Source organism: Rattus norvegicus, chromosome 20 (genome assembly GCF_021556685.1).
Source record: "Rattus norvegicus strain SHRSP/BbbUtx chromosome 20, alternate assembly SHRSP_T2T, whole genome shotgun sequence".
NCBI classification, from domain to species: domain Eukaryota; kingdom Metazoa; phylum Chordata; class Mammalia; order Rodentia; family Muridae; genus Rattus; species Rattus norvegicus.
The window spans coordinates 20,478,303-20,491,757 of record NC_141553.1 but is presented as its reverse complement, the minus strand read 5'-3'; the positions used below and the strand labels follow the sequence as shown (position 1 = coordinate 20,491,757).

At 42.0% G+C, this 13,455-nt stretch overlaps 1 long non-coding RNA gene across 4 annotated transcripts in view; it reads right to left on the bottom strand.

The window, feature by feature from the left end:
• The window catches only part of LOC120098840 (uncharacterized), a 95,266-nt gene that overhangs the window by 57,964 nt on the left and 23,847 nt on the right, over positions 1 to 13,455 (bottom strand). For 2 of the 4 annotated variants that reach the window (XR_015645166.1, XR_015645167.1), the window contains 2 exons: positions 6,958 to 7,030; positions 1,244 to 2,243 (listed from right to left, as the gene is read on the bottom strand). This is a non-coding gene — a long non-coding RNA (uncharacterized LOC120098840). Of the gene's footprint in view, positions 1 to 1,243; positions 2,244 to 6,957; positions 7,031 to 8,823; positions 8,927 to 13,455 lie in introns of those variants that run through there. The other 2 variants (XR_015645168.1, XR_015645169.1) reach the window with 2 other exon arrangements.

Here is a 13,455-nt window from a genome sequence, read left to right as displayed (position 1 = left end):
TTGCATTATGACCAAGCTTCTGGGCTTCGGAGGCTACGTTCTGTTACTAAGAGGGCCAAGACGCGAAAGCCGCTCCACTCCTGACCATGGGGCACGTCCCTCTCTTCCTTCTGAAAAGTGTCCTACTTTTTATAGACAGCAGTTGTGTCCACTTATGTAATGAGCCAGGCTTGGCTTAGAATGAAGCAAAGAGGTGCTTTAGACAGTGATTGAAGGCTTCCCATAGCTCTACGTGATGTTCAAAGAAAATATCATCTAAAAATCAACGCAAGCAAACCTCCCCTGGGAGCGTCGCTGAGGAATTAGCGTGCTAGACGCTTCTGGAAAACATCTCCACTCGCGTCCTATCCTAGGCGTCACCTAAGCCTTTGCTTTCCATCACGCAGCAAGCTTCTATGGGCCTTTGACAAATGCTGTCAGATACTGGCCCACACCGCATGCTAACCTCCACTCAATATCGCCTCTCTCGGGTTCTCTCTACTGTCGACAGGACACCTTACTTTGGATCCGTACTCAGTGTGGTGGGATTCGTCAGCTCAAGATTCCCCACACTTCCTCTGGCACTAGAGGAATTTGGGCATTTATTTCCAAGTTTCCAGCACTTCACCTCTGGACCTACTGAGCCAAAGTCTTTGAGCGAAGGTGCAGGTGCCTGGTAATCGGTCATTCTAGCAAGTCACCAGGTGATTTTTACAACGCAGGTTTAGAAAAGCCCGTGACCGTGGGTCTTTGTTTTATTACCCAGTATCAGTGTCTTCAGAGTTTCTCTCCAAGATTCCCTTGATTCTCCCAAAGCAGTGGGTCTCAGCCTTCCTAAAGCTGTGACCCTTTATATACAATTCCTATATTAAATTTTATTATATTTATATATATATAATTTTATTATATTTAATATATATACAATTCCTATATTAAATTTTATTTAATATTAATATTAATCAATCTATAATATTGATATATGATATACCATAGAAATACATAATATATAATTTTATATAGTCATATGATATATAACTGAAATATATAATTTATATAGTTAATATTAATAAATTAAAATTTAAGATTAAAATTTAACATTATATTATAAATGTATACTATATCATATAACACTATATACTTATACTATATATATTAATATGTACCAATTACATATTAATTTATAATTTAATAATATATTAATGCATTGATATATGATAATATGTATGACATATATTATATAGAATAATTAATATATGCTATAATATATTGATATTACATCATATTTTAATGAATTTAAATTTTAATGTGTTAATGCTAATATTTTATTTAATAATACTTAATACAGTTTCTGTATTAGACTTGGCGACCCCCAGCCATAAAATTATTTCATTGCTACTTCACAACGGTCATTTTGCTACCATTATGAATCTCAATGTAAGCATCTGATACGCGGGATATCTGATATGTGACCCCTGTCAGGGTTGGGACCCACAGGTTGAGAACTGCTGCACTAAAACTCAGGGGCTTCCCTTCGTACCTGTTGCATGTCGGGTTCCTGATCGTTCTACTGCTTTCCCATCTTCACTCAAAAGACCTCGGTTGAGAGTGTCCGTGAAAGGCGAAATTATGGCGTCACTCTGGGTGCATTTTCCTGACTCGAACATGTATCAGAAAAGAAGCAGGTGCTCAATCAAGGTGATCAGAACAACTTACGTTTCTTCTATTTTCTGTCTTCTGAGAAACTGGATGTCACCTCTTCATCAAGGAGCAGCGTTCATGGGGCTAAGGATATTTGCCCAGTTATAGAATGGGAATATACAGCCTTGGGTATGCTCTATGTTTGCCTTGGTTCTTACAGCTGTTATTCTAAGAGAAGTGGACACAAATGAAAAGGAGACACACTGATGTAGTAGATTCAGGAGTGAACATGAGTCTTAGAGGCTTGACAGCATCAGGAGGAGGACAGCCTCGCCCAAAGGAAGCATGGGTGTGTGGTCACATCTCACAATGACAACAGAATCCTTTTCAGATGAAGCTTCTCACCAGGGCGCATGCGCCCCACGCTGGACCGTCTCCATTCCCATAGTCACCGTCTCTCACGGTTTGATTGAGTTGAGCTCTTTTACACATCCATACCCCAGGCTCCAGAGGGCAAATGCTTGAGTGGGAATCTTTCACGTCTCCAGGTGGTGGCAGCTGAGGCAGAGGTGCAAACGGAGATGTGTCTTTCCCAAAGATCACCCACGGTATGCTTTACCCCGAACCTAATGAGAAGGGAATAAATCAGGGTCTGTGTCAACTTTGACTTCCTAGTCCTGAGGACCAGATGTTTTGACTTCATTTTTTTATCCTTGTGAGGTTAGTTCTTGGCCAGATGCTTGCCCTTTCTGATGTGCACTCATTTGTGTGCATGGGGGTGGGGAAGGAGAGGAAGGAATACTCACCAGTTTGTTGGCTAAAGTCTAGACTATGAATCGGGCAGTAGACTTGATCACCACTGTCTTAGTTAGGGTTTTACTGCTGTGAACAGACACCATGACCAAAGCAACTCTTGTAAGGACAACATTTAATTGGGGCTGGTTTACAGGTTCAGAGATTCAATCCATTTATCACCATGGAAGGAAGCATCGAAGTGTGCAGGCAGACCAGATGTAGTGCTGGAAGACCTGAGAGTTCTACAACTTGATTCAAAGGCAACCAGGAAGAGACTGGCTTCCACAGGCAGCCAGGAGAAGGGTCCCGTCTGCACTGGGTGGAGCTTGAGCATCAGGAGCCCTGAAAGTCCCGCCTACATAGTGACGTACTTCCTCTAACAAGGCCACATGCCCTAATAATACCACTTCCCACGGGCCAAGCAGTTTTAAACCACCATAACCATTCGATAGCTACATATTTCATTCCACTTTAGGTGCCAGACTGCCTGTGAGAAAGTCAAAAGAAAGATGAGCGATGTCAGACAAGACAAATGAGAAAGACCTGCTGCAGAATTGAGGCGACTCAGCTAAAATCCACTCCCGGGCTTGCGGAGTCGTAATTCTCCATCACCAACCCCTAGGACAGGAGGCTGGGCTGCACTCACGTTGATCCCTGCACTGTTGGCTTGGTAGAGAATATTTAAGATCATCCAGTGACATCTTTTTTTAAATGTTTTTCAGCCCTGATTTGAACAAATTCTTCTCAAAAACCTGATTAGCTTTCAATGACTATTAGAAAACTACTAAAACACACACACACACACACACACACACACACAGATGGATCTTGGAAACCCTCAGCCTTGGGCTGATGGTTGTGGTTGAAGAGACTCAAAGTCCAGTATGAAGATAATCATTCTATTGCTTTCTCTCCGAGTCCTAGATGAGAAGTACTGTGAACACAGGATTATTCACCAAGTGAGCCTCCAGCAAAATGTCCTTTCTAGTCTACAGCCTCGGGTCTGCATATGTCCGCTAATTCAGCCAGAGTGAGGTTGGAAATATTTTTTAATTGCACTGATTTAATTATGCAGATTTTTGTCACTGTTCCCTCAATAATATGGTTCAACAATTGTTTACAAAGATTCTGTGATGGTTTGTATGTGCACAGCCCAGGGAATGGCACTATTAGAAGGTATAGCCCTGTTGGAGTAGGTATGACCTTGTTGGAGTAGGTGTGACACTGTAGGTGTGGGCTTTAAGACCCTCCTCTTGGTTGCCTGGAAGCCAGTCTTCCACTAGCAGCCTTCAGATGAAGATGTAGCACTCTCAGCTCCTGCACCATGCCTGCCTGGATGCTGCCGTGCTCCCACCTTGATGATAATGGACTGAACCTCTGAACCTGTAAGCCAGCCCTAATGAAATGTTGTCCTTTATAAGAGTTGCCTTGGTCATGGTGTCTGTTCACAGCAGTAAAACCCTAACAGTATCCTCATGACTTTGTCTGTTACTTGTCGTCTACAGACGATCTAAAATGCCACCAAGAGGTCTGCAGAGATGGCTCAGTGGCTAAGAGGGCTTGCTGCTCTTTCAGACGACCCAAGTTTCATTCCTGGAAGCCATATCAGGAAGTTCACAAGCACCTGTAACTCCAGGTCCAGGGAATGAATCCATCACCCTCTTTTGGACTTTGCACATACCTGCACATATGTGATACCTATGAACACACACACACACACACACACACACACACACACACACACACACTCACATATCCTTGCAGTATAAAGAAGAATGTGTACACAAACCCTACAGCACTGCCTATACAGGACTACGACATCCTCTGATATAGGTATGCCTGTGCCCTGAAATCAGTCTGCATGGGCACCGCGGGATGACTGTTAAGTACATCCAATTTGTACAGTTTCAGCCATCTCTATTCACACAAATGCTTAAAAGCAGGAAAAGGGACCTGTAAAACTGCACCGCTGCGCCCCCTAGTGGTTGCATTCAGTTAATTACCTGTCTACTGTAGATCTACAAAAAAATACATATATTCTTTTAATCTAGGAGCGTCCTGAGTCCACTGTTCACCAACACATCTGAGGCAAAGGGAATCTGGTGGGCTTGACGAGCTGGCAGATGTTTAGGCTTCTCCTGCCAGGCATGATAAGAAAGCACTCGACTTCCATGCACTCTCTGACCCCACGCTCCACTCCGGTACTGCTTAGAGGCAGGGATGATGGAAGCGACAAACGCACGAGTTGATATGATGCATTGCATTAATATGTGGAAGCAAAAACATAGCATTTTCTCTTCATTTTTTCCCCTTGCAGGTTGCATATTGTTACCTGGAGTAATTTGCAGCCCCTGAGAAAGGATGATTTTACTGGCCACTTCTGACAGACAAATTGTCTTTATTCCTTTGATTTCTTTTATTCTGCTATTAATAACACTGACATTTGAAGCTGACTGTGCTCCATAATGTAAGTCTGCCTTTACAAGCATTCAGGCGTCGTCGTTCATGATTCTGCTTCCAGGAACCTATATATATATATATATATATATATATATATATATATATATATATATGTATATATATATATATATATATATATATATATGTAGCAAATTTTGTAGCTCCGACTAGCCTGCTGTTCTCTGTCAATCACCGCGTGTATCTTTTAATTAAGTAGAAAAGAGCTCTTAAAAGCACACATAAGCCAAGGAGACTCTCTATCTGGCATACAGCAACATCTCATTTGCTAGCAAAAGTGCAGATTGACAGAATAGACTAGATCAAGAAAATTGATCGTTATTCATACACTGGATTGAGTCAATATATGTAAATCCATCCCCTAGAGCCAGCAGGCAGGGCGACGCTTGGTGTGCAGAAACCGTCCACCGCCTAGCTGCCTCCTCATGTACACACCAGCCTGTTCCCTTAATGCAGCGAGATTCTAGTTCTTTTCCTCCTCTTTCCTCAGAAAGCTCTTTTGTATTCATAACAACTGCAGTTTGAATGTGGTTTGCAGAAGAGAAACTATTTCCACACTGCCATCTCTCCAGTCAATACAATTTGCAGTAAATACAGTTTAGGTTAGAGCCATGATACGGATGCTGTGGGAATTTCTTTGTGATTTTACCCCGTTTTTTTTTTTTTTTGAACTGTTTTAAATGTTCTCCGCTTTCAAGTCTGTGTCTTTAAAGTGAATGGTTTTCACAGAGCTGTTGTGAGGATCAAGTAAAATAATAGATTTGAAAAAGGCTTTGAAAAAATTAAAAGCATTATGCAAATGGGAAATGATTTTTTTTTGTCTCAAGGTCCTTTTACTTAAGGGCAAAGCTTCCTAGCTGTTTGAAAGCCCGCTGTAATCTTGATTGAAAATAGTTGAAGATTCAAAGTGCCTGAAACAGAAGACTTAACAATATGAAATACAAATTATGTATTTAGATATCCCTTAACATTTCTCTCAGAGAGGAACAGTTGTGAGCTTCATAGTATCAAACAAGAGTCATGTTTCTACTCTCAGGAGAAAGACTCAATACATGCGAATCTGTGTCTTTCAAGAGCTCTGAACACTGCCGCCTTTGCTCTCCAGACGAGGAAACCCATGTGGGACCGAAGCCAGTAGTAATTTAGGAGGTCGAAAATTGCAGGAAGACTAGATCTCATATATATGTATATATACTTATATACATATACATATATGTGTGTGTATATATCATAATATTATATATGATAAATTAGAGATTAGAGATAGAGATAGAGATAGATATAAATATACACACATATACATGTGTGTGCATGCATGTGTATGTATATGTATGGAAAATATGAAGTTACTTTCAGATAATGTGTGTGTATATGTGTGTGTGTGCGTGTGAGTGTGCATGCCTGTGCACATCTCTGTGTGTCTATGTCTGTGTATGTGTCTGTGTGTGTATGTGTGTATGTGTGCCTGTGTCTGTGTCTCTGTGTATGTAGATGTGTGTGTGCTTATGTCTATCTGTATGTGTGTCTGTGTGTGTATGTCTATGTGTGTCTTTGTGTGTATGTGCATGTGTCTGTGTGCATATGACTGTGTTTGTGTCTATATGTATATCTTTGTGTATGTGTCTGTGTGTGTCTTTGTGTGTCTGTGCGTATATGTGTTTATGTATGTGTGAGTCTCTGTGTGTGTCTGTGCATATGTATGTGTGTATGTGTGTGTGTGTGTGTGTGTGTGTGTGTGTGTGCCACTCTTCAGGTGAATTGACACTCATGATGCCAGGGAACTTCTTTTGCAAATGGTAGAAGTGTGGAGGATGGCGATTATAGAGACATAACAGGTCCTGAGAGGTAGTTCTGGGGCTCCAGAGCTAACTAATGAACAGAGTAACTAACTAACTAACTAACTAACTAACTAATGAACGAAGTAACTAACTAATGAATAAACAAAAGAAAGAACTAAGTTGTTAGTTCATTTACACCCAATCAAGTCACAAGTCACATCACATACACACACACACACACACACACACACACACACAGAGTCATAGAAGAAGCAAATGTGTCACTTACCTACAGAAAGTGGACGGAGATGGCTACAGTCTTCTGTTAGAGTAGTCTGTTGAGGGTCTCTTAGTTCTTGATCCTATTTTTAACAAAACAACAAAAGGTGTTCTTCTGTCATCTCCTCTTTCCCAGATATGGTTACTGTTTCCGGTCTACCTGCAGTATCCCCCCACCTGGCGTTCTTCCAGGGCCTCTATGAAACCTCATTGACCATCCTGGAGTTTCTTTCCAGAAACTTCTGATCACCAATGCAGGAAGACGTGCTCTCCATTTTAGCCTGCTTTGTCTCTTTGTAATCCTGACTGTTGAACACGAAGTTCCTTAAGATCTCATCCTTTCTCTTGTGTGGCTTCTATCCAGGCAGACAAGTCCCCAAGCTGTCCTCCAGGGCCAACCTTCTCAATATACCTCTGATGTGTTTTCTTATTGTCTAGAGGTCTTAGCTCTCCAAACTGTATTCAGCCTCAAGCTCTGGTCACTCCATTTCCACAGGCGAGCAACTTTGCTTAGCTCTTAACCTCGCACTTCAGTGAGGACATACTTCCCATCACCAGCTATGTGGTTATCCTAACATGCATGTTCTATGTGAATGGCAGGGCCTCTTGGTAATCTTCTAAATATTGCTTTATAATGCCATTAACATGCCTCCCTGTGTCCTTCTAAATTAAATATTTCTGTACATAAGTTTATGCATCTATGAACTCATGGAATTAAACTTATTTAATATGATTGAATCAATGGCTGTGTCCTGTCTAAGTACCTCATCTCCCATCAAGAGACGCTACTGACAGATGTCTGTGTCACTTTGACATAACCTTCACCATCTTTGATGGTGCCCTTGTTCTGTGATACATTGCAGACTCAAAATAGAGACTGTTCAAGTATTCAAGACTAGAATCTCCTGGTTGGACATGATTATTTCTGGTAACTTGGACACTTGTCCATGCCTTTCTAGATCTGAGGAAAACTAGAAGCCAATAGTGTTATTTTCTGTGGTGGTAACAAAATACTGTGAGGTTGGTATATCCTGTTCAGCCACCTCTGCCTAGGGAATGGTGCCACCCACAATAGGCTGAGTTCTTCCCACCTCAATTAATAATACTGAGTCTGACCCCTACAGAGAGGCAGGCCCACAGGCCAACTGAATTTTGATTGTTCCCCATTCAACCTCTCTTCTCAGGTGGCTCTGTTATGCCAAGTTGACAGTTAGAACTATGCACTGCAATAGATCACTACAAAAGAGCAATGATGTACAATTGGGTCATGATTCTGAAAGCTGGTGACAAACACTTTGGCAACAAGATCCATATAAAGACACTGGGCAGACCATAGCGTTTGGAGAGATAGAATGAGAATAAATCTCAGGCAGAGAAGACAATAAGGTGGCCTCGTTTTATGACAACTCATTGCTGTGAGAACCTAGTAGGGCTCTTCAAGAACTACAGTAATCCCTTTTGAGGGTGGAATCCCCAGTCGCATCACCACCTTCTGCTAGACCTCAGCTCTTTAAGTCCCACCACTCCACAGACAGCTTTAAGCATTTCCTTCAAGCACTTGAATTTAACTTTCAAATTGTGTCCAGTTCCTCCTTCATATTCTCTCTCTCTCTCTCTCTCTCTCTCTCTCTCTCTCTCTCTCTCTCTCTGTAGGGGGACGTATGTGCTTGCTTGTGTGAGTGCATATGTGTCTGCCTATATATAAAGGCCAAAGGCCAACATTAGGGGCCATGCCTTGGGCACCATCATTCCTTTGAAAGGCAGCATCTTTTAGTGTCCTGTGTCACTGATTCAGTGAGACTGGCTGACCAGTACCCTCAGGGATCCGTGAGCCCCATCCTTCCCATCACTAAAATCACAAGCAAGCTCCACCAACCTTCTTCCGATTGGCTTGTTCGGTTCCAGGGAGTGAACTCAGGTGTCGGTGCTTATAAGGCAAGCATTCCTGAATGATTTCTCTCTCCAGCATGATTATTTATCTGTATTGTCAGGTCATGTACACATTACACATTAGGCTATGTCCCTCAGAGTTATTTCTTGTCTTCAATTGTACGAGGAAATTGATATTTAATTCCACTCGTGCCTAAGGGAAATGTGGCTGTTGGAAACCTTTTTTTACATTCTGGGATTTTTCTCTTATTTTCAATCTATTAAGGGCTAATACTTTTGTAAAACATGAAGAAAAGAAATGATTAGCGAGATGATTCATGAGCTTGGATGTTCCAGCAATGCCAAGATGCCATGTAAGACTCAAGAATGCTTACTCTCACATGCTGTTTGTTCCCACTGTAGTTTGGTAAGAAGAACGAATGAGAAAAATATTGTCTGGGCCCTCAATGTGTGTGTGTGTGTGTGTGTGTGTGTGTGTGTGTGTGTGTGTGTATGCGCATGCACTCAGTGTTCACAGAAGCCATTAGAAAGCATCAAAGTCCCTGGAACTGGCGTCACACAGTGGTCAGCTACTCAAGCTCGGTGCTGGGAACCAAATTCCTCCTGCCAGACAGCAAGTGCTCTTAATCGCTGACCCGTCTCCCCAGTGCCTTTCTCTATGTTCTTGTATGTTGGCATCAGTCGACAACAGGTTGTTTTTCCTTAACAGTCAGTTTGGCTGAACAAGAGATTTGGGGCTCACATTTATTTCCATAGCTACTCTAAAACATTGATAAAATATTCTTTGATCACACAAGTGCTGCTGTTAAAAGTTCTGCTGGCTGTCTCACTTCCTTCCGTGGGTCTTTTTTTTTTTTGCCCCCACCCTCTCTGCGGGTCTTTTCAGCAGACGGCCTGAATGATGTTTTCTTTAAAAGAAATATATGTGTGTGTGCATGTGTGCTTGTGTGTGTGCACGTGTGTGTTCATGCATATGTTTGCGTGTGTGTGCATGTGAGTGTGTGCGTGTGCATGTGTGTGAGTGTGTGTCTGTGTGTGTGCGTGTGTGAGTGTGTATGTGTGTGAGTGTATGTGTGTGTATAAATGTGTGTGTAAGTGTGTGTGAGTGTGTGTGTGAATATGTGTGTGCATGTGAGTGTGTGTATATGTGTGTGTGAGTATGCATGTGTGCGAGTGTGTGTGTGTGTGAGTGTATGTGTGTGAGAGTGTGTGTGTGTGTGTGTGTGTGTGTGTGTGTGTGTGTGTGTGTGTGTGTAAAATTCAGCTGGGACTTGAGAACTGGTTCAGTAGTTAAGAGCATTCATTGCTATTGAAGACCGAGGTTAATTTCTCAGTACGGACATCACAGCTCAAACCTGTCTCTGAGTCCAGGTCCAGGGGATCTAGAATCCTCTTCTGGCTTTTGAGGGCACTGGCCATACATGTGGTACACAGAAACTCACAAAGTCAAAGACACATACACATTAGACAAACACAGACAAATGTATGAATATATGGATGGAGAGATAGACAAATGTATGTATGGATGTATGGATAGGTAGATAGATGAATAGAGATAGATGATAGATAGATAGATAGATAGATAGATAGATAGATAGATAGATAGACAGACAGACAGACAGACATATGTATGAATATATGGATGGATAGACAGACAGACAAATAAGTGTATGAACATATGTATGTATGGATAGATAGAGACATGATAGATAGGTAGATAGACAGATGATTTTTAAGAAACAATGGCTTTGACCATTTTAGGTTAATATTCTAGACCTCTTGATCAGTACTATCAAATTATCTCCATTTCAGGAGCATTTTTAAATGGCAACTTATGTCCAGCAACTAATAGAAATAAGTAATTTGTTGTGCTTTGGAGACTTTTAACAATTTGTTGAAACCACCAGCCCCCATCTCAGAATACTTTTAGATGCACAAGATTGAATGCACGGAATTTCGAAGGAAGCAAGTTATAATGATACAGCAATCATATCAATAATTTAAATGTATGATATAACAGCAATCCACTTCTCCTCACTGTATGTGTATTTTCATTACACTTCATTATTAAGACATTAATATGGTGCGGGTTTAGAATAATAAGATCTAAATAGAGTCACGTGTAAGCCTAAGAAGCCGTTGTGTTGAATATATTTTTGAGAACTTTGATTTGATACAGAGTGACTATGTGTGTGTGCATACGGGCACATTGCACATGTAGATGTGTGAGCAAGTTTGTTGGAGTGTGATGCATGTGCCCGTGCTTGTGTGTGCCTGTACATGGCTACCCAATATGGCTGGAGGTCAACCCAAGGTGTCCTTCCACAGAAGTCATCAGCACTGTTCGTTATGATGGTGTCCCTTACTGGCTTGGACCTCATCAGACAGACTCAGCTCACTGACCAATGAGACTCAGTAACCATCTCTTCCTACTTCCACGGCTCTGCGACTACAGTGTAAGTCACCGTGGCCTGGAGATTGAACCCTGGCCCTCACACTTGCATGGCGAGCATTTTCTGATTGAGCCATCTCCCCAGGCCTACACGGATGGTGATTGTATGAAAACCTTGGGGCGCGGGGGTGGGGGTGCTGTTAAGACTCTTTGGTGCACTTGTTGGTTTTGTTGAAAACTGACACATTCCAGCTGGTCAGTGGGACGTACAACTTTGGCTGCAGTGCATTCCTGACGGAATTCACGTGCCAGAAGTTTAGTCTCCAGTGCGTCAATGTTGAGGTGCGGCTTTTTAAGGTCCTTTGGCCCTGGGGAGATGGTGCAGGCCTTGAGAGGGTTTGGTGCTCTTGCAGGGGAGCCAGTTAATTTCCTAACAACCACACAGGGCTACTCACAGCCACCTGTAACTCTAGTCCCAAGGGATCTTACGAAGCGCTCTGGTCTCTGCAGAGACACTAATAATAGATGCATAAGTACATATGTACAGACAGACAGACAGACAGACAGACAAAACACTCATACACATAAAATCATAAATGGAAATAGATACATCATTTTAAAGGTAGGGTTTAGTAAAAGTAATTAACTCCCTGGGCCACTGGCTATAAGGGTCTCTCGGGGAATGTACTCTAAGTGTCTCTCAGGGAATACACTGTCCCAAGAGTAGACTGTTGTCCTTAACATAAGGCGTGTTCCCTACCTCTTGAATACAGCTGGTGCTGTTTCCATTGCTGGTGTGTATTGTGGGTCAGTGGGCAGGAGTGGGGAGGAGCTAACCAGAGGCTGAGCTCAGTCTCCCCATCTTGGGCTTCAAGGTTCCAACGCTATGAGGTAAGTGAACCCCTTTCACTGTAACTGACCAGCTTCAGGTTTTTTTTGTTACAGTGATGGAAGTTGACTTACATGCTAATTGGGCTCATGAGTCTGTGTGAATTTTATCCACTGATCCTGAATTCCATAAATCCTGGGTTACACATCTTTGGTTTTGATTTGTTGAACTATCTAAGGTCTCCTAACATCTCTGATGCTTTTTGGAGGGGAGAAGCTTTATTCATATCACAAAATTATTTTTAAAACTTGTCTCTCATATCTCATTTGTCTTATCGTGTTGTCTTTCCTGTGCTCTTGTTTTTGCGTTCCTTGGCTCGGTTCCAGTTGGACGTGGTTTTTAATGATTTTGTCTGTAGGAAATTTTACTTTATGAATATTTTCTTTTTAAATCACCCACAATCACCCTGCTTTATGCTTTCCTTTGGTCATCAACTCTCAAATCATCTACCACCAGCTTGGTTCTTGTAGTTCATTTTGAGTTTTGGTTTTGACTGCTACATAGGCATGCCTCCTTCTGGTGGGCTTCACAAGACTGGAGGGGTGGGGGGAAGGTGTCATGCTGCTATCTTTACCAGGCTGCAAATTGTTCCCTCTTTGGGGGCTAAATAGGATTTTTTTCTGTGCTTTTTGGAGAGAGTAGAGTTCCAAAATAACTTCTCTAGAAACATGACCCTCAAACTCCCTTTTCTTTCTGCTTCCTCTTAAACTATCCTGACAGCTAAGGAGCCAGGAACAGGTAGAGATGGATGTGTCAGCTCAAAGACAGCAAGTGAATCCTTTCTCAATGATTTTGCTCTACTCAAACCATAAACAGGTTAACAAATGTCGGTTCACCTTGGAGAGGAAGCCTTTCATTATTCAATTTGCTAATTCAAATACTATTTCCTGTTGCAAATTGCCAACCACAAAAAGCCCATTCAAGGAAAATGCAACTTTGTTGCAGTGAATCTCCAACTCCCATTAGTCCTTGCAAGGAAAACGCAACTTAGTTGTATATTTATAAACCACACTTTATATTGGGACAGATCCACCTCTATAATACTTCCTTCCCCTGCTACAAAATCCCTGCTGCTTGTGGTTTCCCCAGGCTGTGTGCTTCTGCTTCATCTTCCTTTCAACAACTCTCCACTGTCATCGGCCATTCACCATCTCCTCCAAATCCTCCTCCCCGCCTTGTCTTCCTGTCTTGCCCGGAAAACCCACCTCCTTATTTTCCGCCCAGCAATTGGCTATTTGTCATCCTTCCCAGCCAATCAGGTAATCAAGTGAAATTCCTCTAGTTTCCACATACAACTCAAAATAGTATTTCATCAACTAAGGACATGGTTGCATCAA